The 15117-nt window shown below is 51.7% G+C and overlaps 1 protein-coding gene across 8 annotated transcripts in view; it reads left to right on the top strand.

Moving 5' to 3' along the window:
• Positions 1–4455: 4455 nt before the first annotated feature.
• NSD2 (nuclear receptor binding SET domain protein 2) overlaps positions 4456–15117 on the top strand; it is an 88893-nt gene continuing 78231 nt past the window's right edge. For 3 of the 8 annotated variants that reach the window (XM_070615225.1, XM_070615218.1, XM_070615227.1), the window contains exon 1: positions 4456–4594. The gene's annotated coding sequence lies outside the window, so the exon portion shown is untranslated. Of the gene's footprint in view, positions 4595–5016; positions 5665–7265; positions 7385–12752; positions 12818–15117 lie in introns of those variants that run through there. The other 5 variants (XM_070615226.1, XM_070615219.1, XM_070615220.1 and 2 more) reach the window with 4 other exon arrangements.

Genomic DNA, 15117 nt, shown 5'->3' with positions numbered 1-15117 from the left:
CAAGTCCAGTGGGCAGTCAGCTTCACAGACTGGGAGCTCTGGGGAGAGGGCTGGGCTGGAGAGGCAAAGCTGGACATCCTCCCCACTCCTGAAAGTCCAACGGGAGGCTGGCTGAGGAGTGGGCTTTGTGTGAGGGGCACTGGGGAGCCATAGCAGGATTTTAAGCAGGTGGGTGACATGGTCAATTTTGTGATTTAGAAAAATTCCGCTGGCTGGGGGCAGAGATGGACTGGTGGGGGAGAAGGTGGGGTGGGGAACCAGTGAGGAGAAAGCTGCCTTCTAATTCCAAGTAGGAAGCTGAACTAAGGCCCTGGCAGTGGTGGGGCGGAGTGGCAGGCAGGAGAGGAGAGACTGGATTAGAGGAGGATTTAGGAAGTGGAATCTGGGGAGGGGTGTGTGGGGTGAGTCCTAAGCTGGCTCAGGTGGAATCTCCAGGCAGCAGCCTTTGCGGGGTAAGATGGGTCTGCAGTTGCCACCAGGACCAGACTCCTGGAGGTGACCACTGAGACTCTGTAGACAGGCTCCTCAGGCCTCTCAGGGGCTCACTGTAGGTCACCCCTGAAGTGGATGCAGAGAGAGGTAGACAGAGAGGGTGGGAGGCCTCCTGCTCAGGCCTCTCAGCTAGGAGTGGGGTGGGGTGCTCTTCTCAGCAGGGTTTCAGTCTCCACGTCCATGCCTGACAGGGAATCCTACTCAACTGATGGTTGGCCCATGTGACCCTGAGGGGCCTTGCAGTACTGCCCCCTGGCTCCTGGGGGCTGTCCCAGTGGACTGAAGTGGTCCTTGGGCTGGGCAGGAGCTGAGGGAGAGCCAGGCCTTGGGAAAAGCAAGCTTCCAGCCTGGAGAGCAGAGAGGTCAGGGCTGGCAAGGGGCTGCCAGGAAGGTCTGGGGGTGGGAGGCCCCCACCACTGCTCTGCCTGGGCTCTGGGCCTGCCCTGGGCCAAGGAGGGGACCTACCCTCCCACACCTCCTTGGAGGCAAGGGCCACCTGGGGCACAGGAGGAGGGGCAGCTTGAGACCACTGGTTTCCACTTGGAAGCCTTCTTTATTTGGCTAGGGATAGAGAAAGGCTGGGGTCAGAGTGCGTGCATCCCCATGGAAACAGCAATGAGCCTGGCCCCTGGGGGACTCTGACCCTCATGGGGGATTGGGAGGCCAAGACAGGGCTCAGGGGCTCATTTGCTTAAGGGGCCTGGGTCTTGCCTTTGGCGGCAGCTCTCACAGGGAGGTCCAGGCCATGAGCTGTAGGACCCGTGGAGGAGAGGAGCAGGGAGGCAGAGCAGGCTTCAGCCAGGGCCACACAGAGAAGGTGGAGGGGAGAGTGGACTGTGCCTCCTAGAGCTGTATGCCCGGAGTGGGCGGTTAATGGATGGCAGGCAGCCAGAGGTGGTGTGGCTGCAGACCTTGCTGCCAGGGGACTTCCAGTTCCCCCTGACCCCTTGTCCCATGGCTGCAGGGCTGGTCCCAGAGCCAGCAGGCAGGCCTGAGGTACCCTGATCCTAAATGCCTTGCCCAGCTGGACCTCGGCCTGAGAGGTTCTTGTTGGGGGGGGGGGCAGCAGGTGCGAGCCGAGATAGAGGGCAGCTGAACCCCAACAGGCTAAAGCAAGGAGCCCTTGCCCTCTGAAAAGCCTGTTGTCTGTGGTCACTACTTTATGTCAAGACTGGATTCCCAGTCCCTCCGTTGTAAGCAATCGTCCCACTCTGAGTACAGAGGGTTTTTTTTTTTTTTTTTTTTGAGGTGGATTGGCCCTGAGCTAACATCCATGACCATCCTCCTCTACTTCAGTGTGGGGTGCCTGCCACAGTGTGGCTTGATAAGCAGTGAGTAGGTCCGTGCCCGGGATCCGAACCCAGGGAACCCCGGCCCACAGAAGCGGAGCACGTGAACTTATGCTCCCCCACGGGCTGGCCCCTGTGTTTTCATTCAGAAAAATGACAAGAGTCTCAGAGAGACCAAAACAAGGTTCAGCCCCAGCTGCTGCCGTCACTTGAGTGCCTCCCACCCCTCTGGGCCCACCAGGCTTGGGGCTTGGCCTCTCATGGCTCTCGCCTGCCTGCCTGCAGCCTGCTCGCCAAGAACGCCTGTGTTCTCGGTCTGTGGTGCTGGGGAAACCTCCCAGGCTCTCAGAGCTTCCAAGCTGGGTGTGCACCGAAGTAGCTTCCCGAGGAACAGCTGCCCGCGTGCGGGCCTCAGGTGTGAGTGCCTGCGAGGGCCACGTGTGCCCACGAGGGCCTACCTGTTGGGGCTTCCTGCAGTCATGTGGAGTGTCTTTCTTCTTCCACTGACGGAGGGTGACAGGTCCTGGGGAATACGCTCTCCACGGGGCCAGTCCCCTGGTGTGTGTGTGGTGGGGGCTGTCCACCTGCCCAGGCTGGCTGACAAGGGCTCAGACCCTCTGTGAGACAGCCGGCCTGGGCCCAGGGAGGCCTGCACTGGGCGAGAAAAGACCAGCCAGCCCCGAATAACTTTTTTCAAGAAAATCCAAACACACACTTGCATGTTTTGAATAAATTTACAAATTGATTGCACTATTCTCGATGTAGAGTTTTTTTTCAGAAGAGAAGACTCAACTCCAAATCTCTGAACTCAAGTGAGATATGGTGGTATTTCCTGTACTGCAGGGGCTTAAAAGGCACTGGGGAGGCAGCCAGTCTTCAGGCTTGTGCCCCAGAGGGATCCAAGGGCCCAGAGAGGGCACCTATTCTCGCCACAGCCTGAGGATAGCCAAATGCAAATATGAATGGGCCACCGCCCAGCTAGACACCTTCCAGGGCTCCCAGTGGGCTGAGGTACATCCTGGCAGAGGCTGCTGGGAAAAGGATGTCTCTTCTGGTTGTGCAGGATGCCGAAGTGCAGCACGCAGCAGGACCTCACCATTTAGTTCTGGAATGGAATTGTCAACAATTCCCAATCCCTTTCAGCTGGGACACTGGGCAGGGCCTCCTCCAGGACCTGGCATGCCCTGGGCAGTCCCAGCTCTGATGTTGTGATGGGAAGCAGCTGAAGCTTGTGGCTGGTTGAGGCGGGGAAGTCTGACGTGCCAGCTTCCCTGAATTGAGTGCTGCCTACCCGAGTCCGGCACTGGCAGAACTGACCAGGTCTTGGTACTCCATGCCTTCAGTCATGGATGTGACTGTCCCAGGGAAGGGCGAGATCAGTAGTGAGGTGGCTCTCTGCAGCTGAGGCAGACCCTGCAGGAGCTGGCAGCTGGAGGCTGGTCAGGAAGACCCTCCTTGAAAGGGCATTCGAGTGGCACATTTCCACGCCACTAGCCCACTGTCCTCACCACAGCCGCAGTGACCTTCCCAAAGCTGGACTCTGACCACACGCTGGCACTCCTGCCCTGCCCCTCTACCCCACCCTAGCCTCACTGGTATGGCACGCCCCCCAGCAGTTTCAGGGACCCTGAGTCCTGGCTCTAACCACGGATACCCCACGGCACTCAGCTCCGGTCCAGACTCGAGCCCGGGAGGTGGGGGAACGGCTGAATTCATGCCCACAGATACTCTACAGAAAGACCCAACACCACCGTGGCGGCCAGTCTCTCTCGAGCCTGTTTTCCCCGTTTCCTGTAGTCGTGGCCACCTATGCCAAGTCTGTAATGCAGGTTCCAGGAGCGCAAGCATGCGGGGGGCCTCTGCACCCTTCTCTGCGGTACCCGGAGCCCCCTCCAGAGCGCTCCCCTGCAATTCCAGCTGGATTTCCGCGCGCGCGGGGGCAGGTGGAACTTGACCTCCGCCTTCCCCAATCGATCGGGGCGGCACGACCAAGCCCCGCGCCACCGCGCTTACTGCCCCGGGCGCCTCCTTTCCACCCCCGAAGCAGGGGCACGGACGACCCGCTGGGCGCCGGGTCCGCGACGAACGTGGGCTGACCCTGCGGCACCTCCCACACCGGCCGCGGACGGCTCCCGCGCGCGGCGCGTGTGGACGCCGGGCGGCGCGGAGAGAGCGGCGCCGCGGGCCCAGGTCCCCGCTCCTCGGCCGCGCGCCCCGGGCTCGCGGGCGGCGATTGGGCGCGTGGCCGTGACGTCACCGCGCGCTCGTGCGCTCCGGACTCCGGCTCCGGGCTCCGGGCTTTCGGTTTAGCCGCAGCCTGGCGCGCGCCCGGCCGAGTAGCGGGAGCGGGGCGCGCGCTCGGCGCTGGTCTGAGGCGGCTCGCGGGGTCCCGCGGCCCCGGCCCCCGCCTTGCGCCCCCCGCCCTGCGGCCCGCGGCCCCCGCCCGGCCGCCGCCCCTCGCCCCCCGCCCGGCCCCGGCCGCCGCCCCCGCCCGGCGCGGATTTGAAAAGCCCGGCCGCAGCCCGCGAGCGCGGCAGCCAATCAGCGGCGCGCACTTTCCCGCGGCTTCTGCGAGGCGGCGGCGGCCCGGCGGCGGCGGCGGCGGGCGGGAGGCGCGGGGGCGGGGTCGGCGCCGCGCGCGGAGAGCCTCGGCCTGGCCGCGCTGCGCCCGCCGCCGCCGCCGCCGCCGCCGCCGCCCCCTCCCCTCCCTCGGCCCTCCCTCCCCCGCGGCCCCGGCCCCCTCCCCGGTCCGCCGCCGCCGCCGGAGCCGCCGCGCCCGGAGAGCCGCCGCCGGAGGATGCGACGCACAACAGGTCATTGGAACCGCCGGCCCAACCGCCGCGGCCCTGAGGGGCTGAGGGGCTGAGGGGCTGAGGGGCCGAGGGGCTGCGGGGCTGAGGCGCCGAGGGGCTGCAGGGTCGGGAGGCCGAAGCGCCGAGGGGCTGCGGGGTCGGAAGACCGAGGCGCCGAGGGGCGGCGGGGCTGAGGGGCCGAGGCGCCGGAGGGCTGGGGAGGCCGGCGGGCGGGGGGCGGCCGCGGCTAACGGGGCCGGGCGGGCGGCGGGCGCGGCCATGTTGGGCCCGGCCGCCGGCGGCTGCACCTGTGCCGGCCTGCGGGCCGGGCGGCCTTTGTTCGCGGCGGCGGCGCCGGGCGGGCCGGGCCGGCCTTTGTGAGGCGCGGGCCGGGGCCGGGGCCGGCGGTGGGAGGGGCGGGCCGGCCGGGGGAGGCGCTTTTTGTCTGCGGAGGGTCCCTGGGTGACACTCGCGGCGCGGACGCCGGCCGTTGGTCAGCGCGGGCGCCGGGGAGCCGGCCGGGCCTTGGCAGGTGGAGGGGCCGCGGGGCCCCGCCCGGCCGCCGGCAGCCGTCGGCTCAGCCGCGCAGGAACGCGCCGCGACCGCACGGCCGGCTCCGCGCCGCCCGCAGGAAGGGCGGTTAAAATCTCGGCATTTAAAAAGAGCCGGTCTCGAGTTCGGGAGCCGAGAGCGTGGCCCCGCCGCCGGTTCGCGCCTGCTCCCTCGGCGCCCGGGACGGGCCAGCCGCGGGCTTGACATTCAAGTCGAAACTTAGTATCGCGGCGACCTTCCGAAGTTAATCATCTTCAGGCCGATAATTAGGGCTCCGGCGCGCGCGTGTGCGCGTGTGTGCGCGCGGTAGCAGGACCTGCGGGGAGCAGCCCGGCGCGAGGGGCGTGAGCTCGGAGCGGGTTAGGGAAGTTCCTGGCGCTGACAACCCACGCTCAGACTTGCAAGGCTTTGACTTTTAAATGAGTTAAACACCAAGACGTGTGTTCCTTAATCACTCGGCAAGTTAAGTCCCTCCCATTGGTGTCTCGCATCGATTATCTTGACTCTATTTTGTGTGTTTTTTAAGCAAGATGATCAAGGTAAAAAATAAGTCAGAAGCCATCCCGTTTGGGCAGCTGGGACTGTCTTTTATTTTCCCAAATGTTTTAAATGTCCTAGTTACGTATTTCAATGTGGTGAGAGCAACAATATTAGAAAAGCGCAACTCCAAACAATGACATGAAGGAAGCAAGTCGTGTTAGCACAGCCCTTTCCTTGTGTGCTTGGTGTGTGCTCCTACACCCCACAACGGGCCATAGTTCAAATCTAAACTGCCGGCTGGAAGTGGAGAGGACTCATGCCTTAAGCACGATTACTTTGAGTCATTTCCTTTCCTTTTCTTCCATTTTCTCAGACGCCCAGCAGCCTTCAGTTCTGGGCTGATGGCTGGTAAAGTGAGGGCGTACTGCAAGGTTGTGCGTTTGGGTAAGCTTTTGTGAAGAACTCTGCTGTATTCAGTACAAAAATCCTCCCCTCCTGACTGCATTACTACCAATCAGGTTGGCCTCTGATTCCAGAGGTAAACCTTCCAATTGAAGAGTATCAGATAAGTAACTTTATGAATTTTGGAGAACGATGGACAATTTATTCTTCTATGTGCACATATGTGATATATTCATATGTAGTGTGTAAACATAAATTGAAATGTGGGGAGACATACAGAGCAAAACAGTAAGGTAAACAGACTACCAGGTGTGGCTACTGGGCTTATGGTTTTCATGCAACCGATTTTTTCAGGACTGTTAGAACTGTACCTGCTTAAATGTGAGGAACTAGATGAAGAGGAAGTCAGAATTGCAAGAATTAGAAGTCAGGAATTAGAGACCCTGTGGCTTAGTTAAAGAAGAGTGGGTCGAGCCTTCCACCTATTTGGATCTCCTCGCCTATAAGTAGTCCAACTTTCAAAGGTTTACTCATATGGCAGAATGTAAACTAATTAGTTACTTACTTTTTTATGGTTTGATGCTTCAGTGTAAGATGTAAAAATAGGTGGAATTGGACTTACTAAGAAGTGCTGGTGAGAGGACAGAAAGCGCTGTAATAAAATGTGTGCTATAGAAGATATAGGATTCTTGTCACCAAGCACATATAAAAGGATGTGGTAAGGTAGTGCTGAAGTTCATAATCCAAATTTATTTTGCCATGCCCTTTCAATCTGGACAGATAACCTTTCTAAATAAATGCTTTAGTTAATCAGCAGGAACTGAAGGTATAAGACTGTACTCACATATTCTGGTATACATGTTTTCTTTTTTTGGAGGTGAACTGCTTGGTTATAGAATGTATGTAGTTTTGAATGTGCATCCTAGCCTCCTGAGCCTCACTCTTCTCTTTTACCAGACTGCAATAAATGTGTCTTTGTTCCCCAAATATGTAGTGCCCTGTCCTGACTTCAGGCCTTTGCATGAACTTTTGTTGGGTGTAGCCCACTGCTTGTCTTCCCTTTTTAAGCACAGAGTGTCCAACCTTTTAGTGGCCATATGTGAACTTTCTCGCCTGTTGGATGAACTCTCGGAGGTAGGAATCTCATAGCCTTGGGCACCCTGGCCTCTGATGGTGCCTCCTCATGGCAAGCACTTAGTAAATGCTGAATAAATGGGCGTATAACTTAGGATAAACAAACAGTCCATTTTAATTCCAGTATCTGGCCTGTCATGTTGGAGCAGAAAGGAACCGTCTAGAAGAAACGGAGTATGAGAAGTAAGGGGGTGCCCTAAGTTCGCCGTGCTTTCACTGGGGAGCTAAGACCGTTTTTGCCAGGTAGAGCTGTTTCCTTTCTTTTCCTCTTCTCATAGTAGCTAACTCAAATGTTAAATAAAAATTAATTATGAAGCATTGCAAGCATATAAGTACAATAAATAATAGAAGAGACCTGTACCTACCGCCAAGATGAAGCAGGCAGTGATGTTTCTACTGCACTTCTCTGTATCACTGGGCAAGGTAAAAAGAGTATAAAGTATACAAAATACAAAAGAGGTGACATGTAAGTTCTAGAGGATTAGGTTCATACTTTACAAACTATCTTTATATGATTTGTTAATTTCTTTTTCAAGAATGGTTATTTACAGTAAGCACTTGGGGAGAAAAAGACTTAAGTTGGTTACCCCAGGGATTTGTCAGCATTTTGCATTTGTGTGTTGGTTGCAGTATAGCTTTTGCAGGAGTTGATTGATTTGATGAAGTTTGGTTTGCTAGTTTAGAAAATCCAGACAGACCTCAAATTAATTTTGTTCTTGAGCCTGTGTTCCAAAAAGCAAATGGCCAAAGATGAGTTTTCAAAACATCTTAATTTCTGTAATACTTAAGGGTATATCTCAACAAAATATATGAGGATAGAAATTGCAGAGTGTTGGTTGAGCTGAATGCTGGCCTACAGCTCAAAATCCCCAGTAATGAGACTTCCTCAGTGAGTGTCTAGAGAAACAGTGTTTTATCTTACTGGAAGGAGTTGGGACCTCCATTTTTAAGTTGACTGGGTTGTCATTGAAAACGTTGATATGAATTAAGTTTATGTGTTTTTGCTGCTGTAGTACAGAGGCTGACAGATCAGAAAGTGTGTTTCTGACTTCAGTTTTAGTACCCTCAGTTAGCTCTCTATACCCTGCCTGGCCTTTCTGAAATGCCCATGTGATCATGTGAGGCCCCACTCTTCAAGGATCTCCACTGCCCTTGGGGTTCAAGACCAGTCTCTCGCCGGGCTTTCTGCCTCTCACTGCCCTTCTTATTTTGCTCTCACCTGATTTCTTCAGCCCATCTCTTGCTTCCATGCTTTTCCCTTGGGCGTTTGCATGGTCAGTTTTTGCCTCTCCTCTCCACCCCACTTCCATATACACACTGCACACACCCCAATGCATCTGTGGGCACAGCTGGCTTTTCCTGTTAATTCCCTCTACTTCAGCTCTCAGCTTGGAGCTCACTCCTAGAAAGCTACCCTTGGTTCCTTGCCTGTTTTGGGAGGCCCTCGTAGGTATGTCTTGAGCACTTTGTGCTTCAGCCCCCTTTCCCACTCTCCATTCTCATTCTGCTACAGCCATCCTGGCCTCTGTCCTGCCTCAAACACTGCAGCCATACTTGGCCTCGGGCTGATGCGCTTGCTGTTCCTTCTGACTGGAATGCTCTTCCCTGGACACCTGCGTGGCTTACTTCTTGTCTGCCTTTAAGTCTTTGCTCCAACTTCCCCATCTCAGGCACCTTTCCTGACCACTGATTTAAAATACTCTCTTGCCCATCTGGCACTCCCCATCTGCCTTAGCTTTTTCTCCATAGCACTTATCTTCAGATGTTATGTGTGTTTTACTTATTTTTTGTGTGTGTTCCTGACTAAGTTGAGATGACTGTAAGGGCGAGGATTTTTCTCCTTTTGGCTTTGATTGCTGTCATACCCTCAGTGCCTAGAATGGTACTTGAGTCACTGTCAGTCATTCATTCAGTGACTTTGAATGAACAGACCCTTAGCCCCTTGTATGACGTCGGGTGTATAATATATCTCAGAAGTTGTTTGGGTGAAGGGGAGTGGCATGAGCATGCTTGCCCTGGTGTGAGGTTGGAAAGATGGAGGGCCATGGGCAGGTGACAGAGGTCAGAAAGGAGGCTCGTGGACCAGTGCTAGAGAACAGTGGCCTTCCCAAGGCAGAGTAGGTAGGGGGAAGAGTGGACAGATGCAAGAGAGGGGGCCAAAGCGACACTGATGAACTAGGTCACAGCATGGGGCTCAGAGTAGGAGGAAAGAGTTGGCCCAGGTGATTCTAGTATTCACAATTTGATTTGAAAGATTGGATGAATGGGGCACCATTTTTATCTCACTGTGAACTAGTGTAAGGGAAGTTGGGCCTAGTTTCTGACCTACCTCTGTTCCTTCCAAAAAGCAGCTCTGGTCTCATCTACCAGCTGCAAATGTGTATCCCTGGTGCTTTACTTTTCACCCATAAGAGGAAGCCCTAGATCTTGAGCGTGATGTCTGATCCCTGTGTGTTTTTCTAGCATCCTTGCTGGCCAGTCCCTCGTGGCTGTTCTGAGATCTCATTGTCACGCTGCTGCAGCTCTAGTGGTGAACCATGCTCTATCCCATGGGTCTTTGCATGTGCTGTTGCTTCTCCCTAAGTTGACCTGTTTGGCGTTGCCGTGCTTCTCTTGTGGCCCAGCCTTCGTCTCTGTCTCCACCAGTGTTGCCAGCTCTGTGCCACCCTGTGCATTTGTTTTTTCTCTGCTCCCAAGTTTGTCGTTTCTTTGAGAATGCTAGGTCCTGTCTTGACAGCACATTGTGTGGGCTCTTTCTCCTCCCTCTTTTCCAGGTTGTGAATTTTTCAAGACGAAGACCCTCTCACTTGTCTTCTGGGCTTCAGGCAGTGCCCAAAGCCATTCAGTTAACAAGTTGAAATAGCTTTTGAGTCTTCTTTTTTTCTCTAAAGATTTTTATTTCATAAAAATGTGAATTCCTAGATTTTTAAAATTGAGATCTATGTTAGAAATAAGAGGCTTCTGTGTTGCTTCCCCCCAAAGATTTGAAGTTGGTGCCATCTGTGTAGAGCTTCTCCCTGTGAAGCTTTGAGCAGCAAATCTTCTTTACCTCATCTCATTGACTCCTCACAGCAGGAAACTGAATCCCAAAGATGTTAAGTAATGACCCAAAGTCACAAGGCTGTAAGTAATTAGAACTCCTGCAGGGCCTGACCTCTGCTTCTGTACTCTGGGAACTTACTGTTCTGCCTCTCAGGGGACATTTTAACGTGTCACTATCTATATGTGAATAGGAAGGGGGGCCATAATATTTTTGTTAGTGTGGCAGTGTACTTCTGTCAGACATTTCTTCATTCATTGAGTATCAGCTGTGTGCCTGTGATGAGCCAAAACCTATGTCCTTGGTTCCGTGGAGTTTCCAGACCTGTGAGGGGGATGAAACAGGGGAGAGACACTGGACAAAAAGATGACAGCTTTGAAAAACCTGTGAAATAGTCTTGCCAAATAATTGAACCTGAATCTGATCAAGTTTCTATGTCCTACAACCAATTTACAGGAAATACGTGGGGGAAGGGAACATGTTAAACTACAGTGCAGCATCACCATTGGTGGAACTCAGAATGTGGGAAACTAAAAGACCAGTAATCTGATCTCTTCGATAAGGGAAAAAAAAGAAGGGGGCTGTAGATGATAAGAGATTGGAGGCACATCAACTAATTGCACTATGTAGGGCTTATTTGCATCCAAGACAGGCCAATTAGTTAAAGACACGACTAAACACCACTTACAATATTTGAGACAATTAGAAATTGGAACAGTTGTTAGATTGGTTATTGAGGAATTTTTATTATTTCTTTAGCTACCATAGTGGTTTTGTTGTGTTTAAGAAAAGAATTTGTACCTTTTAGAGATGCATACAGGTATTTACTGGTGAAGTGATACACCATCTGGGATTTGCTTCACATTTCTGTGAAGAAGGAGCGGTGAGTGTGTGGCTGGATCGGGACTGGCCTAGGTTGATGGTGGTATGGGTATGTGGGGCTCCCCCTTTTCTATCTACCTATGTGTGTCTTCAGAATTCTCCATAAGAAAAAGAAAAAAAAAGGGTCATGAAGGAAAGATTGGTGTCTCTAGTAGCATCCATAGGGAGCTTATACCTAACTGGGGACTGAGTATCAGGAGACTTCCTGATGGGATTGACGCTGGAGCAGAGAGCAGAAGAGTGCTTGGTAGAGGGTGGGCATGAATATTCCACATGAGGGAACAACCTGTGCAAAGACTCCACGGTAGGAGTGGAAAGAAGGCTGGTTTGACTGGAGCAGAGGGTGAGGGTAACTGTGCAAAACAAGGCTGCAGAGGTGGTGGGGGGCAGGTTCTTTTAGGCTGTATTAAGGATTTACATCCTAAGAGCAATGTGAGGCCCTGGAAGTGTTTTAAGCAGGGGGAGTGGGTGTAATGTGAATCTATTTTCTTTGGGAAGTGCATTTCTGAGAGTCCTCTGCAGAGTTGGTGATGGGAGGGTTAGGGAAGAGTGAAGAGTGGGTACAGGAGACTAATCTGTGATTACCGCCTGTTCTGGTTAGAGTCTTTCCAATTATCCCTGCTTTGGGTACTCTAGGATGGAACAGCCCTGCCCCCTTGAAATTTGGTTTGGCCACATGATTTGCTTTGGACAGTGAAAAGTGACATGTAACTTCTGACTGGAAGCTCTAAGAGATGTCTGCTTTATCACACTCCCTTTTTCTGTCTCTAATTGTGGAAACACACAGATAGGTAGTATGAGCAAGACAGAAACCCAAAGATTTGGGCTTGTTACTGTACCATAACCTAGTTCAGTGGTTATCAAAGTCTGGTCACCAGACTGGCAGCGTCAATCACCTAGGAACTTCTTAGAAATGCAGATTATCAGGCCCTCCCTCGACCTACTGAGTCATAAGCTCTGGAGTGGGGCCCAGCAATCTGTGTTCTAACAAGCCCTTCATGTGATTCTGATGCTCTCGATGCTGAGAACTACTCCCTGCTAGTTTGCTCATTGATAAGCCAGTTAGGAGACCGTGGTGGTAGTCCTGGTGAAAGACTACCGTGGTGGTGGGCCAGCATTGAGATTGTGGGTGTGGAGAGAAGTAGATAGGCTTAGCTAGGAAGGATTCTGGAATAAAACTGTTGTTTGGGGTATGAGAGATGTTGGGGGAGAGGTGTCAGTGATGGCCCCTAAGTTTTTGTCTGACAAAACCAGATGGATGGAAGTGCCATTCACTGTCCAGACAAGATATTCTTTCGGTAAGCATTTACATTTACTTCAGTTTCAATTTTCAGAAACAAGGAGAAGCCTATAAGGAATTTTTAAAAATTTTATTCACTGCTTTGCTCAAACTGCTTTGCACAGTTTCTCTGTGAAGCCCATGTTGATCCCCCCATTTGAAATTGTACATTCTCCTGATCCCCTCTGGCTGATTATTTTCCACTGCAGTCATCACCTTGTTTATTGTCCCCCACCTGCCCTTCTTGGTTGAGTGGAAGCTCCATAAGGCAGGGTGCTTGTCTCTCGTTCATTTCTGTGTCTCTAGGACTGTGCTGCACCAGCAGGTACTCAGTGTACATGAGGTGAATGGATGACTGCCTGTCATATCAGCGCTGAACGCTATTACTGTAGCCAGACCAGAGAGCTGGCAGCACACTTCAGACTTGAGGATGGCGAGGAGGGAGTGTGGCCAGCTCAGAAGCCCTCAGGTTTTGGTCTGTGTGTGACCTGCATGTTGCTGAGCCCTATCTGGTGTCTGGGTGTTGAGGCCCCTTGCTTCTCATCTGTTCAAATTCTTTCACGTGAGAGTCTGAGATGGCAGTGTGAACTGACACGAGAGCTTAGAGAATGTCTGACTTCAGGCAACTTACTCTTCCTCAAGTGGGAGAGAAAAAGCATATTTCAGTGGAAGCACCACTACCCAGTTTAAAAGCTTACAAAAGAGACTGAGAAAGTTGTGTGTTAGGTTTTTATCCTTTTTATTCTGTATCTGAAAATTGTGTACTTTATTTGTGGAAGATGAGTCAGGATTATGTATCATGTTAACAGTTTCTTGGGTTCTTTTCTGTTGAGTTCTGAAATCTGCATTAAGAATTTATTTCTTTAAAATTCAACTGCTTGTAACTTTGAAAAAAATAATAGTGATTCTTGTGTGTCCAGTGTCTACCTTTTGGAGGCTAAGCTCGTGTGCTTTTCTCAGATACCAGTATGCTCTTGGCTGCTTTAGGGATCTCTGTGAATTAGCAGAGTATATCAGTAAAGGGCAGAAACAGGGCAGCACCAGTGCCCCACTGTCAGGCCCCTGCCGTGAGTCAGTGGAGTGTTATTGAGAGCTATCTACTGGTTCAGAAGAAATAGTAACAGAATAAATCTTAGGACATTACCCTCTCTGCTTCCTTTGGAGAGGGGCCCTGGTAATTTTTGTAGGTTGATAAACTTCTGTGATAGAGGAAATCTGTGTCTTAGTGGCCCATTAGAAGTGAAAAATGTGTTTTAATAGGACCTTGCCCTTGCTTTACATTTTGCCCCTCGAGGACTCCTTGGGGCTGAGCATAACACTGGTGCGTAAAGGGCACACACTGGGTGTTTGAGTAGAGCTGCTGGCCACTTGAGCCTGGCCACTGTTCTTGACTGTGTCCTCTTTGTGGGCTGTCCTTGTCTCATAGAAACCATTGTTGCCTCCCTTGGTCTCCACCGACTGCTTCTCTTGTTCTCTGCTATGGGCCAGAGATCTCGGAGCTGATTTTTCTTAGCTACCCAGATCCCGACACCCCTCAGCCCTTGTATCTCTTTGTGAGTTTCTGGTACAGGAATGATGGGCAGGGTATGATGCAGCCGAAACTGAGTTGTGAGTTCCAGCCTAGAGTTTATAAAAGTCTTATTTTCATGGGTGTGCAATTTTTTAACACATCATTGAGGCAAAAATAAAAAGCTTAATTATTATTAATAATAATTTTATAATCGGAAAATATGTTTTATGAAAAATTTGTATGATACAGAAAAGTAGAAGGAAACTTATAACTATAATCTCACCAACCAAAATGTTTGGGTATATTTCCAATTTGTCTTTTATCAAACTGAACCAGGTACTCTAAAGACAGTTTACTCTGAGGGTCATAACAAAATATAACAGTATTTTGCCTCGCTCTGCCTCCCTATTCCACCAAGGCAACTGCTTTACTCTTTCAGCTGTTTCTTGGGATATCTGTACATAAAAAAAAAAAACTTGCTTGCTTTGCTGAGTTGGGAACTTTCAGGTTTATATTTTATGTGTCACGTTCTATCTGCAGGAGATAAGAATTTAGCTTTCTTTCCCTCCTGACCTCCTACTTCCCCTTCTCCACTTCTTCCCAATATTGTGGTGTTTTGGTTATCTATTCCTACGTTATAAGCTATTCCAGAACTTAGTGGCTGAAAATACAACAACATTATTTATTTAGTTTTGCAATTTGGTTATGGTGTGTCAGGGTTAGCTTGTTTTTGCCCTAGGTGGTGTCAGCTTGTTTTATTTGTGTGGCTGGTGTGTTGTTATTGGCTATTGGCTGGAAAGGGGCTGTTGGACATGGGCCTTAATTCTCCCCAATATGGGCCTTCCCATGAGGCTGCTTGGGCTTCCTCATAGCCTTGTGGCAGGTTCCATGGAGGAGGAACTGAAACTTGCCGGTCCTTGTAAAGGCTAGGCTGGCTCTGGCTTGGCATCGCTTTTGCCATATTCTCTTGGTGAAAGCAATCACAGGCCCAGGCCAGACACAAGGGTGTGGAGAAATAGACTTTATCTCTTGGTGGGGGGCGGGGTGGCAAACAATTTTTGGCCATCTTTAATCCACCACAGTTTTATAATACTTTTTGGTTTAAGTGAATATTTGTCAGCTGTTAAGATCGGTCAGCTAAAGCACTGTGATGGGTAATATTTACTTTCTTGTATGGCTTTTTGTTTTCCTGGTGGAAATAATTATGTTCTTTTTCTATTTGCTTGGTTTTCCGTGCATCTATTACTAACCTAGCCCAGGTTTTC

The sequence above is a fragment of the Equus przewalskii genome, chromosome 3, assembly GCF_037783145.1.
Source record: "Equus przewalskii isolate Varuska chromosome 3, EquPr2, whole genome shotgun sequence".
NCBI lineage: Eukaryota > Metazoa > Chordata > Mammalia > Perissodactyla > Equidae > Equus > Equus przewalskii.
This window is presented reverse-complemented; position numbering and strand designations above follow the sequence as displayed.